Source organism: Musca vetustissima, unplaced genomic scaffold (genome assembly GCF_032173495.1).
Source record: "Musca vetustissima isolate MV318-11 ecotype Yass unplaced genomic scaffold, APGP_CSIRO_Mvet_v1 utg3605, whole genome shotgun sequence".
Taxonomy (NCBI): domain Eukaryota; kingdom Metazoa; phylum Arthropoda; class Insecta; order Diptera; family Muscidae; genus Musca; species Musca vetustissima.
The window spans coordinates 177,105-195,806 of NW_026877385.1; positions in this window are offsets into that span (position 1 = coordinate 177,105).

The window sequence follows — 18,702 nt, forward strand, 5'->3', positions numbered from 1 at the left end:
AGTGAGTAATGAAAAGCTATTATCTAGTATTATTTGCGAAGAAAAACTATTATTTTGGGCTCTAAGGCTACTCTCACCACTTTTTCGGAAAAGGAAATTAGATATCCTTTTGAGCCAACTCGAAGTCAAAAGAGGCAGCCATGGGAATCCGTGGACAGAGGGTGACAAAATTGGCTCTGTTATCTGATACTGACTTTCGTATACAGAGCTCTGCAATGGAATCTTCTGTAAATAGTGGGAATCCCAAATGGATTAACGGAACTGCACAAATTACAAAGTGGAGCCATTTTACGCCAAGGTAGCCAGAAGACGAGCTCTGCTATACAATAATCTACGAGAATAGCACGTCCAGCGAACTTAGCAATGAGATCCACAAAAAGTTATTGAATGTAGTCAATAACAATATCTTGGATCACCTCTTGCAAGTTATAGAGGAAGTTATAGATCTGTCCAGGTGCGATTTCAAGGAGGATTACTGACAACAAGTATATAGGCCTTGTAAAAAGTAGTCCCCTCAACTGAAGGTAACCGCACTTGTTAGAGATTTTGGACACGTTTTCGAACTGAATTCTTCATTCTCATTGGCTGTCAAATCTCACTACCAAAAAATATCAATATTAATCTCCGTTTTATTACAGCCCCATATAACGGTAGCCCCATAATTAGATATTTTGAGTATTTCAATAAATACTTTTTTCTTGTATTTTTCGGTATGTTTAAGGTCCTATAATAACATGGGTTTTCTCCTAGGTATAAAAGGGTATAAAAAGTTCGGCCGGATTGAACTTAACATAGTTTTTACTTGTTTTTGAATATCTTGTTTTAAAACCAGTAAGGAAATATTCGATATGCCGACCTATATTGATACCCTTTTTTTGGGATTTTTATATGTATCCTAACAGACGAATATATATAGGAGGTGTATGTAAATATATATCGGAGGTGTATGTAAATCTGAACCAATTTTCACGAAACTTAATACATATCATTCTCAAGTTAAATTATTACGCTATACCAAAATTCGTACAAATCGAAAGATATATATGGTCTTTGGTGCACCAATTACCTTAAATCCGACGAAAACATATATGGGTGCTATATCTAAATCTAACCCGATCTCCGCGAAACTTAGCACACATCATTCTGGACTTAATTCAGTAGGTTATATCAAATTTAGTGCAAATTGAAAGATATATAAGGACTTTGGAACACCATTTACCTTAAATCGGACGAAAATATGTATGGGAGCTATATCCAAATTTGAACCCATTTTTTCCAATTTCAATAGGGTTCGTCCTTGGGCCAAATAAGTGAGCTGTGCCAAATTTCATCCAAATCGGATCATAAATGCGACCTATACTTTGTTTGCAATTTAACATCAACAGACGGACGGATGGACTTGCATAAATCGACTCAGAAAGTGATTCTATGCATATTCTCAAAAGGAACCATGGGTCTATCTCGATTCCTTTTGCCTGTTACATGATCTATATTAAAATTTTATGGAAAATAGTTTATACCATCCTTCTACAACGACATCTAGAGGAGATGTTGGTCAAATTCGGAATAAAAGCGACTTTTGACGTTTAAACTGATTTTTGAGTTTTGTTCTATTCTGAGACTCATAGAAAACTTTATGGCGAACGTTTTGTAGAATATTCTGACCTGCTATTGCCCTGTTTTATATGGGTTTTCAATAACTTTGGAAAAGGGTACCAAACAAACCCTACAGAGAGTTGACGGAAGTTTAACGTATCAGACAAACATATTCCTCACATTTATATCAGTAAAATGTGAGAAATCTTAATTCGTATATTTTTAAATATTTTGGAAATGTCATTAAATTTCCCCACCTAAAATATGCAATTTTTAAAGACAAAAGAAATCCATTATGCCCAAAATTTTCCTTGCATGAATATTTTCATTGAAAATTCCACACAAAACACAAAAAAGCAACAACAGTTTCCTTTCATCGCCATCAAGTTTTACTAAATACCTTGCCCTTGGCCACAAGTACTTTGTTCCGTATCTTGAAGTGACTTAAAGTTGATTTATGACACTCACTCTCCCTCAAGTGCATTCATTAACTATCAAGTGCATCTTTGTATGTCTGTGTGTGGGTGTGGAAATGGTGAATAGATTGTCTCCACCGTTGTCGTCCTCTTTGGCGGTCTTGGTCTTTTCATTTTCTTTCAACTTTGTTTAGAGGTAAGCCACATAACTAACCGACACAGCACGCGATTAAAACGAGAGGGTAGTTGGTTGCATTCATTTACGGCTGGCTTTTCACACGCCACACCATGGCTAGCGATATTATCTACATAGTTTCTAATCTGTGTCTTCTTCTTTTTCGTTTTTTGCGAGATAACTACTACGACTGACTGGCTGACAATATATCAGATTTATGTTGTTGGCCCCCACCCTTGGCTATTGTAAGAAATTAATTGCCATCATAATCTCTGCAGTATCTGTTGTAGTTGTTTTTTTGTTTAGTTCACAGGTGAATTATCAAAAAGAGACTTTGTTTTTTTTCTGTTTTGTTTGCAAATCATAATCGCAATAATAACGAATGGATGTGGGGGAAATAATACGTCAAAGGTAATGCTTTGGAATAAAAAGAGAAATTGTAGCACAGATAAACAATTGCGAATTCATCTCTGGTAACAATTTAATGCGAAATAATGTTGACGGCATCATTTCCATTAACGAGACATAACCAAGAGGGAAATTAAAATTAGTTGCTAGTTTTATGAGATTTAGGGTGTTGTAAGGACGTGGAGGGTTGTAAGTTACGCGATAAATAAAGCATTTCAGTTCCACAAATAATAGAGAAGCGTAAATTTTCCATATCTTGCTTCTATTCGCCATCCATCCACTATAAATGGCGACAAAAACTGCAGACAAAATTTCTCAAAACCTACAAAATACGACAAATATTGACTGCAACAGTAAAATTCCGAAAAACGTTCATCACCTGGCAAAGTAGTAAAAAATTACTGTTGATACGTCTAACCACAGAACAAAATAAAGTTAAACCATATAAACTAAGCAGTATGCTGTGCAAACTGTAGTGTCAGTCGAACAAACTAAAACACGAGAAAACCAGTGAGCGGAGCAGTATAGTCGGACGGGGCCGACCATATGATACCATACACAACTTCCAAGAAAATATAACATTCTGTGGTTCTATATTCTGATCTTGGACATTATTTCGCGATATTTGCACCCTCTTGACCGTAGAGGTCAACAAATATTACTAATATTCAGTACAGCCCTTCTAATTACTTGTGCAGATTCCCTTCACCGTGGGTTGTTTTGTGACGTTCAGCTTTCAATTGTGGCTATAGATCGACTTGAAAAACACAAAAAATTAAGTTTTCGGTCCACTTCATCCCAAAATTATTATCTGATTATCATTGCAAATTATAAGCGTTGTCCTTGACCTTAATCCTCATGGAAAATTTCAAAGCGATCAGCGCTATATTTACGCCCTCTAGTGTGGTAATGGGTTACGAAATAATATCTGAATACGTAAGCACCTGTAAGTATTTAAGTGCAACTCCCACATCTGAGTACATACGACAATATAATTGGTATCAATTTAAAGGTCAACCACTCCTCTTGGATATACTATCAACTTCTCGGGTCTATGTCCTTCAGGAGTAAACATATAACCTATAGAATACAAATTCTGTCATTTTTCACACAAAAGTCGGGGTCCATTTAACCCGCTAAATGTTGACCGACCTTTATGAAAACAGGCACTCTTATTCTTTGGCCTGATTCCCTTCTCCATGTAAAATATCGCGATGTTCGGACCATAATTGCGGCCTCTAGAGTGACCAGAAACACCGACAAAAATCAATTATTCGGTCCATTTCATCTCCTAAATATTAATTGGCCAGAACCCATTCTACATGCAAAATTTCGTGAAGATTGGTCCATAACTGTGGCCTGTATCGTGTTTACAAATTATAATGGACGGACGGACACACTTGTCTAGATCGACTCAGCTAGTCGAGATATGACGATCGGTATACTTAAAGGTGGGTCTAGGACCAATATTTCGCGGCGTTACAAACTTTTGGGGCTGCACAAATCTATAATACCCTGACATCATAGTTGTGTAGGGTATAAAAACGTTTCGTTCATAATTTTCAATTTTACTAAAAAAGTTTGAAAATTTATAAATATTTTCAAGCTGACAAAATTAATTTATTTTCGATAAATGCTCTCAATTGTTAGGGATGGGACAAATTTCTTGGTTATTCAGAGAGTGATTCGAATTGAACAATGTACAAAAGTCAGTGTTCGATCAGAAATTTTTGTATAGGGAACTAAGTAATTACTTCATAATTAAGGGTCGAACAACGAATGAGAGAGCGAACAACGCTCGTCTGTCCATGGCAATAGACGGAAGGCATTCTAAAGCAACACTTGGGTACCAAAGAGCACTATCAAGAAACTCGTGGTAAGATCATGAGTGTCGTAATGCTATTGAGTGGAAAAACGCAGCGTATAGGGCAACCATGCAAGCAGTAGCAACAGGAATTGCGAGAGAGAATTATCAAGAGAAAAGGAGAGAGAAAAATTTGGCTTGAGTAATGCATGCCCAATGATTTGAACCTGCATCCTGTGTCCCGTACACAAATAAGGGGACAAGACGATGTGTGCCAACTATACATTCTGCTGGAAAAGGCCATCATGCAAATGTGGACAAAAATGAACATTGTGAGCGGTAACAGCCACCTTTGAAAGAATTGAAAAAGAGTCTGTCAAAGTGGGACTGGTAGTAAATGGCGAGAAGACAAAGCTGATGGTATCAACTCGCAAGACGTCCAGCAGACTCGGACCAACTGTGGAACTTGAAAGCTACAGCTTCGAGGTAGTGAACGATTTTGTATGCCTCGGTACCGCCATAAACAAAACTAATGACTTCCGTTTTGAAATCCGGAGGAGAATAGTGTTGACCAACAGATGCTACTATGGTCTAAGTAAGCAATTTTAAAACAAGGCCACCTCTCCCCAGAGCAAACTCACACTCCACAAGACGCTGATACTACCCGTGTTGGTGTAGGGATCTGAAGCATGAGTACTTGCGCAAGGCGATGAGGTAGTTCTGGTGTGTTCGAGAGAAAAATTCCGCGAAAGATCTATGGACCAATCTGAGTCGATGGTGAATATTGCCGTCGAACGAACCATGAGCTGTACCATCTATTGTCGGACATCAACATAATAAGACGTACCGAACTGCAGCGACTACGAGGTCTAGGTCATGTTGTGAGAATGGATAAGGATTCCCCCACTCAAAAGGCATATAAAAGCGAGCCAACTGATGGTTCACGCAGAAGTGTAAGGCCACGAATTCGATGGAAAGATAAAGAGCATTTTGAAACATGGCCTTTCAAATATAAAAATCTGTGCACAAGACTGATGCGGTTGAAAATCTTTTTTAAGCTCGACTTATAGAACAAATACATAACATTTGAATTTTTCAAGCCAGCTAAGTAAGTAATTAAGTACGGAGATATGGGGGTACCGTTATATGGGGGCTATCCATAAACTTGGGTCAATATTAACCCAAAATACCAAATTACACCAAATTGGATTGAAAATTGTTTCCAAAATCCTCAAAATTGGATCAATATTACTTTTTACTGGTACGGAAATGTATTATAAAATGAGAATCCAACATACCAAATTACAGCCAATTCGGTTGAGAAACGTGCTCATAATCACAAAAATATCCAATATTGGGGTTACCATAATATGGGTCAATTTTATAATTTTTGGTAGTAGATTTGACACCCAATGAGAATACAAAATTCGAATTTACAGTCAGTTGGGTTGAAAATGTGTCCGAAATGCCGAATATAGGGGCTACTGACGTGAGGCTAGAATGGCGCCATGCTGAGTTTTAATTACAATACTCCAATTCCAGATATTTTCGAAATAGATGTTTTACGCTGCATTAAAATTTGTTTCTTTATAACGCATTTTTCTGTAACGATTTTCGTCTTAAGCCCAATTTGCAATTTTAACCAACCTCTCTACAACATCAAACTTGAAAAATTTCCACCTATTTAAAGATAACCGCAATAAATTCTTGCCACTAGAACACTGTGCACTTGAATGATACTATCTTCCATTATTCGCTTTATTTTTTAACCCTGTTAACAAAATCAAATAAATGGAATTCTGAGTATCGTTAATAACACTTCGTCTGTAGAGAAGAATGACAACTTTTTGATTTTACCGCAACAGATAAAAACCCGTAACAAAACCACACAGACAAACCAGACAATGAGGCAGCCAGTCAGCAGCCACAATGTCTGGGCAAATCACAAAAGTTCCACTCACCAACTTGAATTCCAAACCAAAAAAAAGAACTCAAACAAAAACGTCTTAAGGATACTCGAGAAAAAACAAAGGTAGGTTATGTCCTGTAGGACAACAAAGAATGGACAGACTCCAAACACACCGAATAGAAACAAAAAGAAAGTTTCTGGGCAAAGGGGAAACAGCGGTTGGCTGGTTCACAGCAAACAATGAGCAAGAGAACGTGACCGAGAGAAAGAGAGAGAGAGACAAAGAGCTAGTTGATGTGAATGCTCCAAGGTGATAAATATTGTATAGGATACGACAACAACGTGGATTCGATACGATTTGTTGGGTCCATTTACGCGCAGCACGTTTTACTACAACACAACTTAAATGAGATTTTCTAAGGACAGGGCGTAATGAAGCGTGTATGATGGTGATTGCCAGGATCCAAAGCCAAATTGACAAATAGATATACATATATATATGTGTGTGTGTCTGTGTAAGCATGTGTGTGCGAGTATTTTGTTGGAGTAAAAGTTGTAGAATATGTGTATGTATTCTGCAAACAAACGAACAACCTTTGGAGTACGGAGACAACTCCCAAAATTGAAAGCTACAAAAGTAAGTATGTATGTGTGCCTGTGTGTTCTTCTATCTGTGTGTATCCCAAGGCACAGTTATGTATCCTGCCAGCTACTGTTGTGTAGTAAATATTTATGTTTGCAAAGCTACTGTGTATCTGTGTGTGTGTGAGCATGTGTTGGTATATGCGTGTGTTTGTGTACTTTAGTAAATTCTGGCCGACTGGCGTCACTGAACATTTCGCAATGGGAAATGTCAACCAACTCCAGGGGATACCAAACACAAAATTAAATGGATATGGTTAGGTCCATGTGTGTGCGCATGTCGCTGCCACCATGGTCGAAGGGCAAGAAGGACGAGGAGAGGACTGGGGACTAAGGCATATAAAAATGTGTTATCATAATTATTTTTTTTATGGAGTTTCCGCTTGCCAGACTTTTGGGTTGGGTTCTCAATGGTGTCAATTTCAGTTACTACTCGCGCATATCATTCAACATTCAACCACAACAATATCAACTGCCAAATTGTCACAATGCCAGACGAACGAAGCATCCACGCTGTAAACGGGTGTGAGTGTGTGTGTGTTGTCGTTGGAACGTTGTAACAAAAGTTCAAGAATCTTTGGCAGCATAACAGCATTGTGATTGTAATGGTTAAATGCACTAACACACACAGTGGATGCGGAGATTCTTTAAATAAAATATATTATGGTCATTAAGGTGAATGAACTGGAACTTTAATATTTAATATTTTTAGGTGGGTCATTTATTTTTTCAAGCTAATTATGCTATTTGGAAAATTAATTTAAAGAAATTATGAAATAACTATTTCCACAGTACGGAATTTAAGAATTTGGTTTTGGGAAAGTTTATTCAACATTTAACGTTGTAAGCTTATCTACTGAAAAATATCTACTAACTATAACATAAGAAAATCTTAGATTTCCGGAGTCAAATATTACCAATTTCGACCAGATCGATTTTTTAATACCCTCCACCCTGAGGTCGACATTCAAATTACCTAAAATATATCGGGATATGGGAGCTTTACCATGGCTGCGAATATGTCAAATATGGTAAATATTTTAGTATATTTCGCATATCGGATCATCTAATCCAAAAAATAAAACAAGTTTTTATAATATACTAGCAGACCCGGCAAAGGTTGTTTTGCCGTATCAGCATTGCATAAATTTAAGTTTGGGAAAAAATTAAGGAATTCATGAAAACATTTCGAACATTTTCAGGAGGTCACTTTTTCCTACTGTCGTTTTTAATTGCAGTGGAAAGAATTTTACCAATGAAATTTTGAGAAAAAAATAAAAAGACGGAGATTGGAGTAATCGAATGTTATGTAAGTCAATGGAAACATTTTTCACACCATGAAAAATATATTTATCATTGGTCCATATTTTGCATAGTCTGATTTTAGGTACTTTGAAAGTAGTAACAAATAGCCTATAAATTGCCTTTAATTCGGTATTTCACGTAGGAAAAGGAACTTCTCTGTAAATTGTCGGTATAGTATTTTATGCTATATGCCCCACATAATGGTAGGGAAAAAGGTCCAGCCGTTCCTTCAAAATATGTTTTTCAAGATTTCCGCATATTTCTCTCAAAAAATTCTTTCATAAAAACCTTCCCATTTCAATTACAGATAAGAGAAAGATATTTTTATTCAATTCGGTCCCACCGTTCTCAATTGATGAGTTGCTATACATTTTTTAAATCATTTTTATAATCTTTTTTTATACCCTTCACCACACTGTAGTACAGGGTATTATGTCTTTGTGCATATGTTTGTAACAGGCAAAATGAAACGAGATAGACACATGGTTCCTTTTGAGAATATGCATAGAATCACTTTCTGAGCCGATTTACGCATGTCCGTCTGTCCGTCCATGTATTTTTGTAAACATACAGTACAGGTCGCATTTGTAATCCGATTTGGATGAAATTTGACATAGGTCACTAATTTGGCCCAAGGAAGAACCCTATTGAAATTGTGAAAAATCGGTTCAGATTTAGATATAGCTCCCATATATATTTTCGTCCGATTTAAGGTAAATGGTGTACGAAAGTCCCTATATATCTATCGATTTGCACGAAATTTGGCACAGCGTTATGAATTAGGTCTAGACTGGTGTGTGTTAAATTTCCTGCAAATCGGTTCAGATTTAGATATAGCTCCCATATATATTTTCATCCGATTTAATGTAAATGGTGTACGAAAATCCCTATATATCATTCGATTTGCACGAAAATTGGCACAGCGTAATGAATTAGGTCTAGAATGGTGTGTGTTAAATTTCCTGAAAATCGGTTCAGATTTAGATATAGCTCCCATATATATTTTCGTCCGATTTAAGGTAAATGGTGTACCAAAGTCTCTATATATTTTTCGATTTGCACGAAATTTGGGACAGCGTAATGAATTAGGTCTAGAATGATGTGTGTTAAGTTTCCTGAAGTTGGTTCAGATTTAGATATAGCTTCTATATATGACCAAATGAAAAATTAGTATCGGTTGCAGAGTTACATGTTTATGGATCCAATTCACTGATCCTTTAAAAATTCGATGTCTGTTAGGATTATTTTGTTGAATATATCCAAAGTGGTGAAGGGTATCATATAGTCGGCCCCGTCCGACTTTACTACTTTCCTTACTGGTTTTTGTTTGGTACATTCAGTTGTGAGTTACAGGACATTATGGAAGTGAACAAAGAGAACAGTACATTTTTCAGATTTTCTTTGCTAAAAGCGAAAATGCAAGCCACGCGGCTAAAATTGTGAATGGTGTTTATGGTTTCGATACTTTAAAAACAAATTATTTGCAAATTTGGATTTGTAGATTCCGTTCAAAAATTTTTGATTTTAAAGATGCACCTCGCACAGGTAGTCCGGTCGTCGAAAATGTCTATAAAATCGAAGAAATGGTCGAAGTTGACCGGCATGTTAGCAGTCGTAACATCGGAGCTAAGGGGCTAAAAACCGACCATAAAGCTGTTTTAAACCATTTACAATGGACAGAAACGGTCAGAATTGGCCAACAGGAGAGTTGTCGTGTTCCACCAGAACAACGGTAGGCCACACACATCTACAGTGACTCGACAGAAACTTCGGGAGCTTGGTTGGGAAGTGTTAATGCCTCCGCCGTCGGAGCAAAAAACCGACCATAAAACAGTTTTAAACCATTTACAATTGACCAGAAACGGTCAGAATATACCAACAGGAGAGATGTCGTGTTCCACCAGTACAACGCTAGGCCACACACATCTCGGTGACTCGACAGAAACTTCGGGAGCTTGGTTGGGAAGTGTTAATCCATCAGCCATACAGTTCGGACTTGGCAACAAGCGATTATTATGTTTTTCGTACATTGCAAAATTTCTTTAATGATGATGAAAATCGACTACTAGAGTGTTTTGCAAATAGAGAACAGGACTTCTATGAGAGAGGCATTATGAAGTTACCTTTAAAATGGCATATTTGGCCAAAGTCGGACATTCCGGAACATATTAAGTAAAGTCCTATACTTCATATAAAAATAATGGATTTCTTTTCACTTTTGATCGCCACTGTATCTTATTTGTAAGATTGACATTCTAAAGCGATATTTTCCATTTGATTTCGGCTATCGTTTTTGAGATAAAAAGTTGAATAGACGCGTCTTTTGGTCTGTAGGACAAGATAGAAGATTTTTTGAATTTTGAGAAAAAAAAGTATTGGGTTTTTATACCCTACAAACCGTGGTACAATGTATTCAGTCTATGTTCATACAATACAGACCATATGGTACCCTACAGAACATCACCGAATTCTAATTTTCTGCAGTTCTCTACCTTGTACATGGGCGATATTTCGCGGTATTTGCACCCTTTTATTCGAACTCCTCTATCTTATGCTATATAATCTGGTTATCACCGAAATTTGTAGGTGTCGTCTCTGACCATAACCGGAACCTGATGTATAATTTCATAGCGATCCGTGCGAAATTTTCGCCTTCTAGTTTGGTAATGGTAATACTAAGCAAATCAATATGCATATAAATCTGTAATTATCTAAGTATAACTCTCATATCCGAGTATATACAGCAATATAATTGGTATTAATTGAAATGCCAACCACTTCTTTTGGATATCGTAGCAACTACTCGGGTCTATGTTCTTCAGGGGTAAATATATACGTCATAGAATAGAAATGTTGCCATATTTCACACAAAAGTCGGGGTCGTTTTGACACGCTAAATATTGACCAATCTTTTCCAAAACTATCATGCTCTATGGTCAAACCAAATTTCGAGACGATTGGTCCATAACTGTGTTTACAAATTATTATGGACAGACGGACCTACGGACACACATGTCTATATTGACTCAGCTAGTCGAGATATGATCGGTATACTAAAAGGTGGGTCTAAGAACACTATTTCGCGGCGTTACATTTTTGGGCCGCACATAGCTATAATGCCCTTACAAAATAGTTGTGTAGGGTATAAAAATGTTAAAATGATAGTAAGACATTTTTATACCCTTCACCACACTGTGGTACAGGGTATTATGTCTTTGTGCATATGTTTGTAACAGACAAAAGGAATCGAGATAGACACATGGTTCCTTTTGAGAATATGCATAGAATCACTTTCTGAGTCGATTTATGCATTTCCGTCCGTCCGTCTGTTGATGTTAAATTGTAAACAAAGTACAGGTCGCATTTATCATCCGATTTAGATGAAATTTGTCACAAGTCACTTATTTGGTCCAAGGACGAACCCTATTGAAATGGGGAAAAATGGGTTCAGATTTAGATATAGCTCCCATATATATTTTCGTCCGATATAGGCACAAAAATCCCTATATATCTTCCGATTTGCACGAAATTTGACACAACGTACTGAATTGAGCCTAGAATGATGCCTGCCAAGTTTCATGAAAATCGGTCCAGATTTAGATATAGCTCCCATATATATTTTCGTCCGATTTAATGTAAATGGTGCACCAAAGCCCCTATATATTATTCGATTTGCACGAAATTTAACACAGCGTATTGAATTAAGCCTGTAGTAATGTGCCAAGTTTCTTGAAAATCGGTTCAGATTTAGTTATAGCTCCCATATATACTTTCGTCCGATTTAAGGTAAAGGGGGCACCAAAGTCCCTAAATATCTTTCGATGTGCACGAAATTTTGCATAGCGTACTAAATTGAGTCTATAATAATATGTACTAAGTTTCGTGAAAATCGGTTCAAATTTAGATATAGCTTCCATATATTTTCGTCCGATTTAAGGAAAATTGTGCACCAAAGTTCTTATATAACTTTCGTTCAACTTCGTGGCAATGTTCTTCCGAAAAGTCTTTTAGGTGACTTTGTAGAATATACCCAAAGTGGTGAAGGGTATCATATTGTCGGCCCAGTCCGACTTTACTACTTTCCTTACTGGTTAAATTGTGTGGTTCCACAATGTAGTATTCTAACTTCTCACAATACAAGAAGACTTGCACAATATTTCCACTCTATTATTAAAATATATCAGTTTATACCACAAGAATGTGATCTTTTAATATTTTATCTTCAACATTCGAACATATTTCACAATCAAGATTTCGTATTTGATTAGGAATTATAATATTAATATTATTGCTTCCGAAAAAACACCAACATCACAACCCGTGCCTTCAAATCATCAAATAGAAAATTGGGGACATGCCATGGATTAACTCTGTCGAACCCCAAAATCTGGGCAATAGATTTAAAGAAAATGAAAACCACTTTTTTTTGCCTAATGTCTTCCAGCTTAAGTGGCATTATATATTCTCACATTTTGTTTATTCTTGTCACACCCTGGGTACTTAGAGTCGCCATAAATTCAATTCCAGATAATATCTGGGCAATGTTGTTTCCATTAAATTATTCAATTTAAGAGACTCAGAGACGGAAAAGTGTAACATTGGGTCGATCTATTTCTGGACTATACGCACGCACACGACACTGTGCCCCATCGTCATCAGCTGCTAGCCAGCCAGCTACCGCACAATAATCTAAATGGTGCCCGAATGGGGCTGCTAAGGGATTGGGGTGTTGGGGTGCGGCTGTCACAAATAAACAACAAAAATATCTACACCACCACCAACAACAACAATGGCAACAATGACAACGTCATCGGTATCATCAACTTCGGCAGTGGCAGCTGTTGGATGCTGGATGGCTGGTTGAATGGATGACTGGCTGGCTGGTGGATGGATAGCTATAGCTTGCCAACCGTAAGCAAACACACTAAGCAAATTAAGCTTATAAAATATTCACAAACGTTCCACAAACATAAACACACACACACTCGGACACAAACTTGCATTCACATAGCCTCTGCATCCATGGAGGAAATACTCACATACGATTGTGTAGAACGAACTAACATTGTATGGCTGACTGGTGCTGTTGTTGTCGTTGTTCGTATTGTATGGATGTGTTTTTGTTGTTGTTGCTGCTGCTGTTTGTATGAAATCTCATCTGATTGTGGCAATGTTTGAATGGATGCGAGCAATGAGATGTGATACGATGTGATGTGACGACGACGACGACGATATGTACATACGTATGTGTGACGAACACAAATAAAGAGCAAAGCACAGAACAGAGCAGCAGCAACAACACAAAAAAACAGAGCAAAATTGACAAAATTTGGGTCAAAGGATATTGACCGAGGAAATGGTTGTAAAAATTTGCTGTTAGCCGTTTGTTGTTTTGCTCATTCTGTGTGAATGTGTGTGTGTGTTGGTGTCCTCTCTTATTTTCTGTGTCTCTCTCAGATGCTGGGTCGCTTGATTTCTTTTTAGTTTATTTGGCATCCTTTTGCAGTTTTCTTTTGTCGATTTGTTGTTTTGTGTTTCACTTGTTAATAGAGAACTTTTGTGTAGAAAGAATGAACGAATTGAAATTTGTATTATTGTCAAAGAAAAGAAAATGAACCCAAATAAAACGGAGTCAAACCCTTCCGTATTTTTGGCATTTTGGCAAATTGTTTTTTGTATTTTTGGCGTTGCTGATAAGTGTTTTTGATGTTGGGGCTTTTTCGTTGGGAGAACAAAATGCTTAGTACGGTGATTGTGAATTTTTATTGGTGTGGTCAGTTAGGCGCGAAATTGTTTCTGTTTGTATGGTGTAGCAAAGTTACACTTACAATGGCTAAAGTACACAAATAAAGTATATATAGGGTGAATTCTACCAAGTTCGACAAATGCTAGTAGTCAATATATTTTGCATTTAAACTAAATTCTTTTTAGGGTTGAAATAAATAACTAATAGCAATAGGAAAAACGTCTACATAAGAGGACACAAGCAGAAGTAATATTACTTAACAATATTTTTGAAGCAAATAAAACACAAAATTTTAAATATTTCAATATAAGAACAAATAGACTTAATTTAGACTTTGAATAGACTTTTATTTCATTTTAATCTACTTTAATTCTAGAATGTCGCTACAAAATTTCAAGTGAAAATCTCAACAACTCTTGAAGATGTAGCCGATTTATTGTGCTAGCATCAAGTGACGGCAAGAGGGCTTCTCAAACTTTAAACGAATTTTTCTCGAAACAGTTTTTTAGGTGCACGATAACTCAAAAAGAAATAACCCAATCGGTTCCAAATGTTGACACGTTTCTCTGGGAGTGTATAGCTCTCGTATGAACTAGGATAAAGTCAATCGGTCAATCAAGAGCTTCCTTATTTTTGAACATTTGTGTTTGTGGTCAAAAATAGTCGAATTTCCCAAAAAAAAAAAAAAAAAAAAATCAAAGGTCCGCCATTTTGTTAATTTTTGAGCGAAATCAATAATCGTATTTCATACGAGAGCCAGTCATGTACTTTTTCTAACACCGTTGGAATTTGCAGATTTCGACGTTCCAGTGATGAATTATCATGCCTGCCATCAGAAATAAGGACTTTTCTTTAATCACCAAAAACAACAAAACAACCAAATTTTGCAAATTATGTTTCTTCTTTTTTAAATCTTCAAATATATATGTGTAAAGTTACAAACCATAACATGCATTGCTATTCATTTACCAGCCCAAAGAAAATCTTGAAAATTTAAAATATATATGTTAGTAACTAACATATATATAGAAACTATATCTACATCTGAAAAAATAGGAACAAAAAACGCCATAATAATCAAGTGAAAATTTTAGTCAATTGAATAGTCGTGAAATTGGATGAAACTATGTATGGAAGCTATATGTAAACCTAAACCGATTTTATATACGAATGACACACGCCTTTCTATTCTCAATTCAGTACGTCATGCTGAATTTGGTGTCAATAGGACAGACCTAATGTTCTTCGGACGTCGTTTATAAGAAAACAAGTTAATACGTCGTTAAGTTCGGCCGGGCCAAATTTTTTATACCCTTCCTTAAGTCGATCGGGACATTAATGTGGGAACTATCTTATGGTGTTAGGTGGCAGTAGGTTACTCATTCTCAAAAAATAGCATACCAAATTACAGACACTCTAATTGGAAACTTAAACCGGACATTTTTAATTCATTTTTTATTCACCAGGATTCCGATATGTCATGAGACAATTCGGTTAAAAAATTTATTATTGCCAAAAAAAGAAGCGGAACTTTTAGGTGTGGTTATATCAAATCCTGGACCTATATCTCCACAGCTCAAATTTGTATATTATTCAGTGTGAAATTGATAATTTTTTATATACAAATTAAAATTAAAGGTCGAAAAACATCCCCAAAACCTCCGAAATGTCTAATAATGGGTACAACATTATATAGGGACTACCAGGAAACTTGTGCCACTTTATTTGGTCCAAGTCCACGCTTCCCAAAATTCTGATCTTTGGGATGTATCACTATATGGGAGATTTCCCTAAAAGTGAACCAACATTGATCATTTTTAGTAGGAATATTTGAGGCGAACCAGTTAAAATAAGTTCCCAAAGCCCCCAAAATACCGAATAAAGGGGGTTGCGTTATATGGGGTTACCCTAAAAATTGGACAAATACTATTCTATGCTCACCTTTATATGGGGCTATACTAAATCGTGGACCGGTGTAACCCATTTTCAGTACCAATCATCCTAGCAGAGATAGCAATTCCAGTGCAAAATGACAAACCCCTATATACATGGGAGCTACTGACCCAATTTAGGACAGAATGCCAAATTCCTGCATAATTCACGTAAATTTGGACACAGAGGACATTAATCATGGTACTGCTGCTTTGAATGACATTTCTGGATAATTTTTGCCTTAGTCAGAAAATCATCCCGTCTGAAATTTGGGAGAAACCCCGATGGCGGAGGAGAAACACGAAGCTGAGGCTACAATTACCAAATGTTCATTCCCTAAAAAAATTTCAAATGGGGCAACTGCTTTTCCTGCGCCTCCAGTAGCCGATAAACCAGTGCTTCGAAGGCAAGTAGTCACGGAGATCATAGAGTAAAGAGTGGAAGCTCCAAAGATAATTTGGAAACCAGCTGTTGAGGTGCTATTCAATCAGAACACAAAATATCAAGCTATAATTAGAAACCGATATTATCATTTTTGGTAGGAGTATTTAACATTCGGTGAGAATGTCAACCAGTAAGGAAATTTTAAATTTCGGACTGAGCTGACTATAGAAGACATACAATTTTGGAAGGATCTATGAAAACATGAATGTCAACTGGACAGATCCAAGTCTTTAGTGTGGCATTTGTATGAATTCGAGCAAAATTATGTATGTAAATCTGGACGTATTTGATCAACCGTGGCTTCCATCTATTTCAGTATGCTGTCTAAAATTTTGTCTCAATCGGATCATTTTTAGGAGTTAGGTGCACAGTACTTTGTTTACAATTTAACATTCTCAAAAGGAACCATGTGTCTATCTCGCTTACGTTCGGTGTTATAAACATATGCACTGTACCACAGTGTGGTGAAAAAATCTTGTAGGACCTGATAGAAAAATATATGAGCGACCTTGTTGTACAATATTGTATTGCTAAGCTGCCAATATCAAGAAGCTTTAGTTTTGCTTGCTAAGATTTTTACACCCTACACAACTATTTTGTCAGGGTATTATAGCTTTGTGCAGCCCCAAAAGTTTGTAACGCCGCGAAATATTGGTCCTAGACCCACCTTTAAGTATACCGATCGTCATATCTCGACTAGCTGAGTCGATCTAGACATATGTGTCCGTCCGTCCGTCCGTCTGTCCATTATAATTTGTAAACACGATACAGGCCACAGTTATGGACCAATCTTCACGAAATTTTGCATGTAGGATGGGTTCTGGCCAATGAAGACCCCTATTGTTTTTGGTAAAGATCGGTTAATATTTAGGGAATGAAATGGACCAAATACTAAATTTTGTCGGTTTTTCTGGTCGCTCCAGAGGCCGCAATAATGGCCCGAACATCGTGAAATTTTGCATGGAGAAGGGGATCGGGCCAAAGAATAAGCATGCCTGTCTTGATAAAGATTGGTCAATATTTAGCGGGTCAAATGGACCCTGACTTTTGTGTGAAAAAATGACAAAATTTGTATTCTATAGCGTACATATTTACCCCTGAATGACATAGACCCGAGAGTTGATATTATATCCAAGAGGAGTTGTTGACCTTTAAATTAATACCAATTATATTGTTGTATGTGCTCGAATGTGGGAGTTACACCTAAATATTTACAGGTATCTCCGTATCCGTATATTATTTAGTAACCCATTATCAATCTAGAGCGCGGAACTATAGCGCTGATCGCTTTGAAATATTTCATAATGTTCCAGTTATGGTAAAGGACAACGCCCATAATTTTCGGTGATGATCAGATAATAATTTTCGAATAAAGTGGACCGAAAACTTAATTTGTTGTGTTATTTTCAAGTCGATATATAGACCACAAATGAAAGCCGAACATCACAACACAACCCACGGTGAAGGGAATCTGGACATTAGCTGTACTGAATACTCGTAATATTCGGAAAATATGTCAGTGTGAGGAAGAGATGCTGTTTACCTCTAATCGGGCAAGAGGATGCCAATATCACGAAGTATTGCCCAGGCTCGGAATAAACATCCGCAGAAAATTTGAGTTCCGTGGTAGTTGTGTAGGGTATCGTATGGTCGGCCCCGTCCGACTATACTGCTCCGCTCACTGGTTTGTAATGTGTTGTTATTTTTTGCAGTTGTGCTTGGCTGTGCTGCATATTTTGAGGTTGAATTTAGCTAACAATGCGATAATTACCTGTGTTTTTGCTATTTTGGCGTTAGCATTTTAAACCCTGGGGTTACTTCATGAATTTTAGGATTGCTAGCAACCAATTCATGACGCAATAACAAAAAACATGACTTTTGTTGTGTTTCTACAACAATACACCAAAGGCTTTCATATTCAAAACGGAATATTCCTTACCACACAAAATCTTGTTGCACAGTGTAATGTCTAAAATTTTTTTGGTCCCCAAAAATATAGAGCACCTATTCTCAATCAAATTTTGTTTTAGTATCCCTCATAAGTTTGGACTCCATTTAACAGTACAATACCCTACATTTATGGTTATGTAGGGTACATAAATATATTCAGTATTTGTAATAAATCGACTAAAAAATTGGAATAATACCACCATGAAATTGTGGACAAAGATTTGTATTATTTTCTATCTATTCTGAACCCCATTGAGATTTGAAGATAATTATTTAGGTCTTCAAGTTTTCAACAATCGTTTTTTTGTTTTGCTATGTTTCATTTAGCATCCATACCTGGGCTATAGAATGAAGGTGGCAGACAGGTAGGTTTGA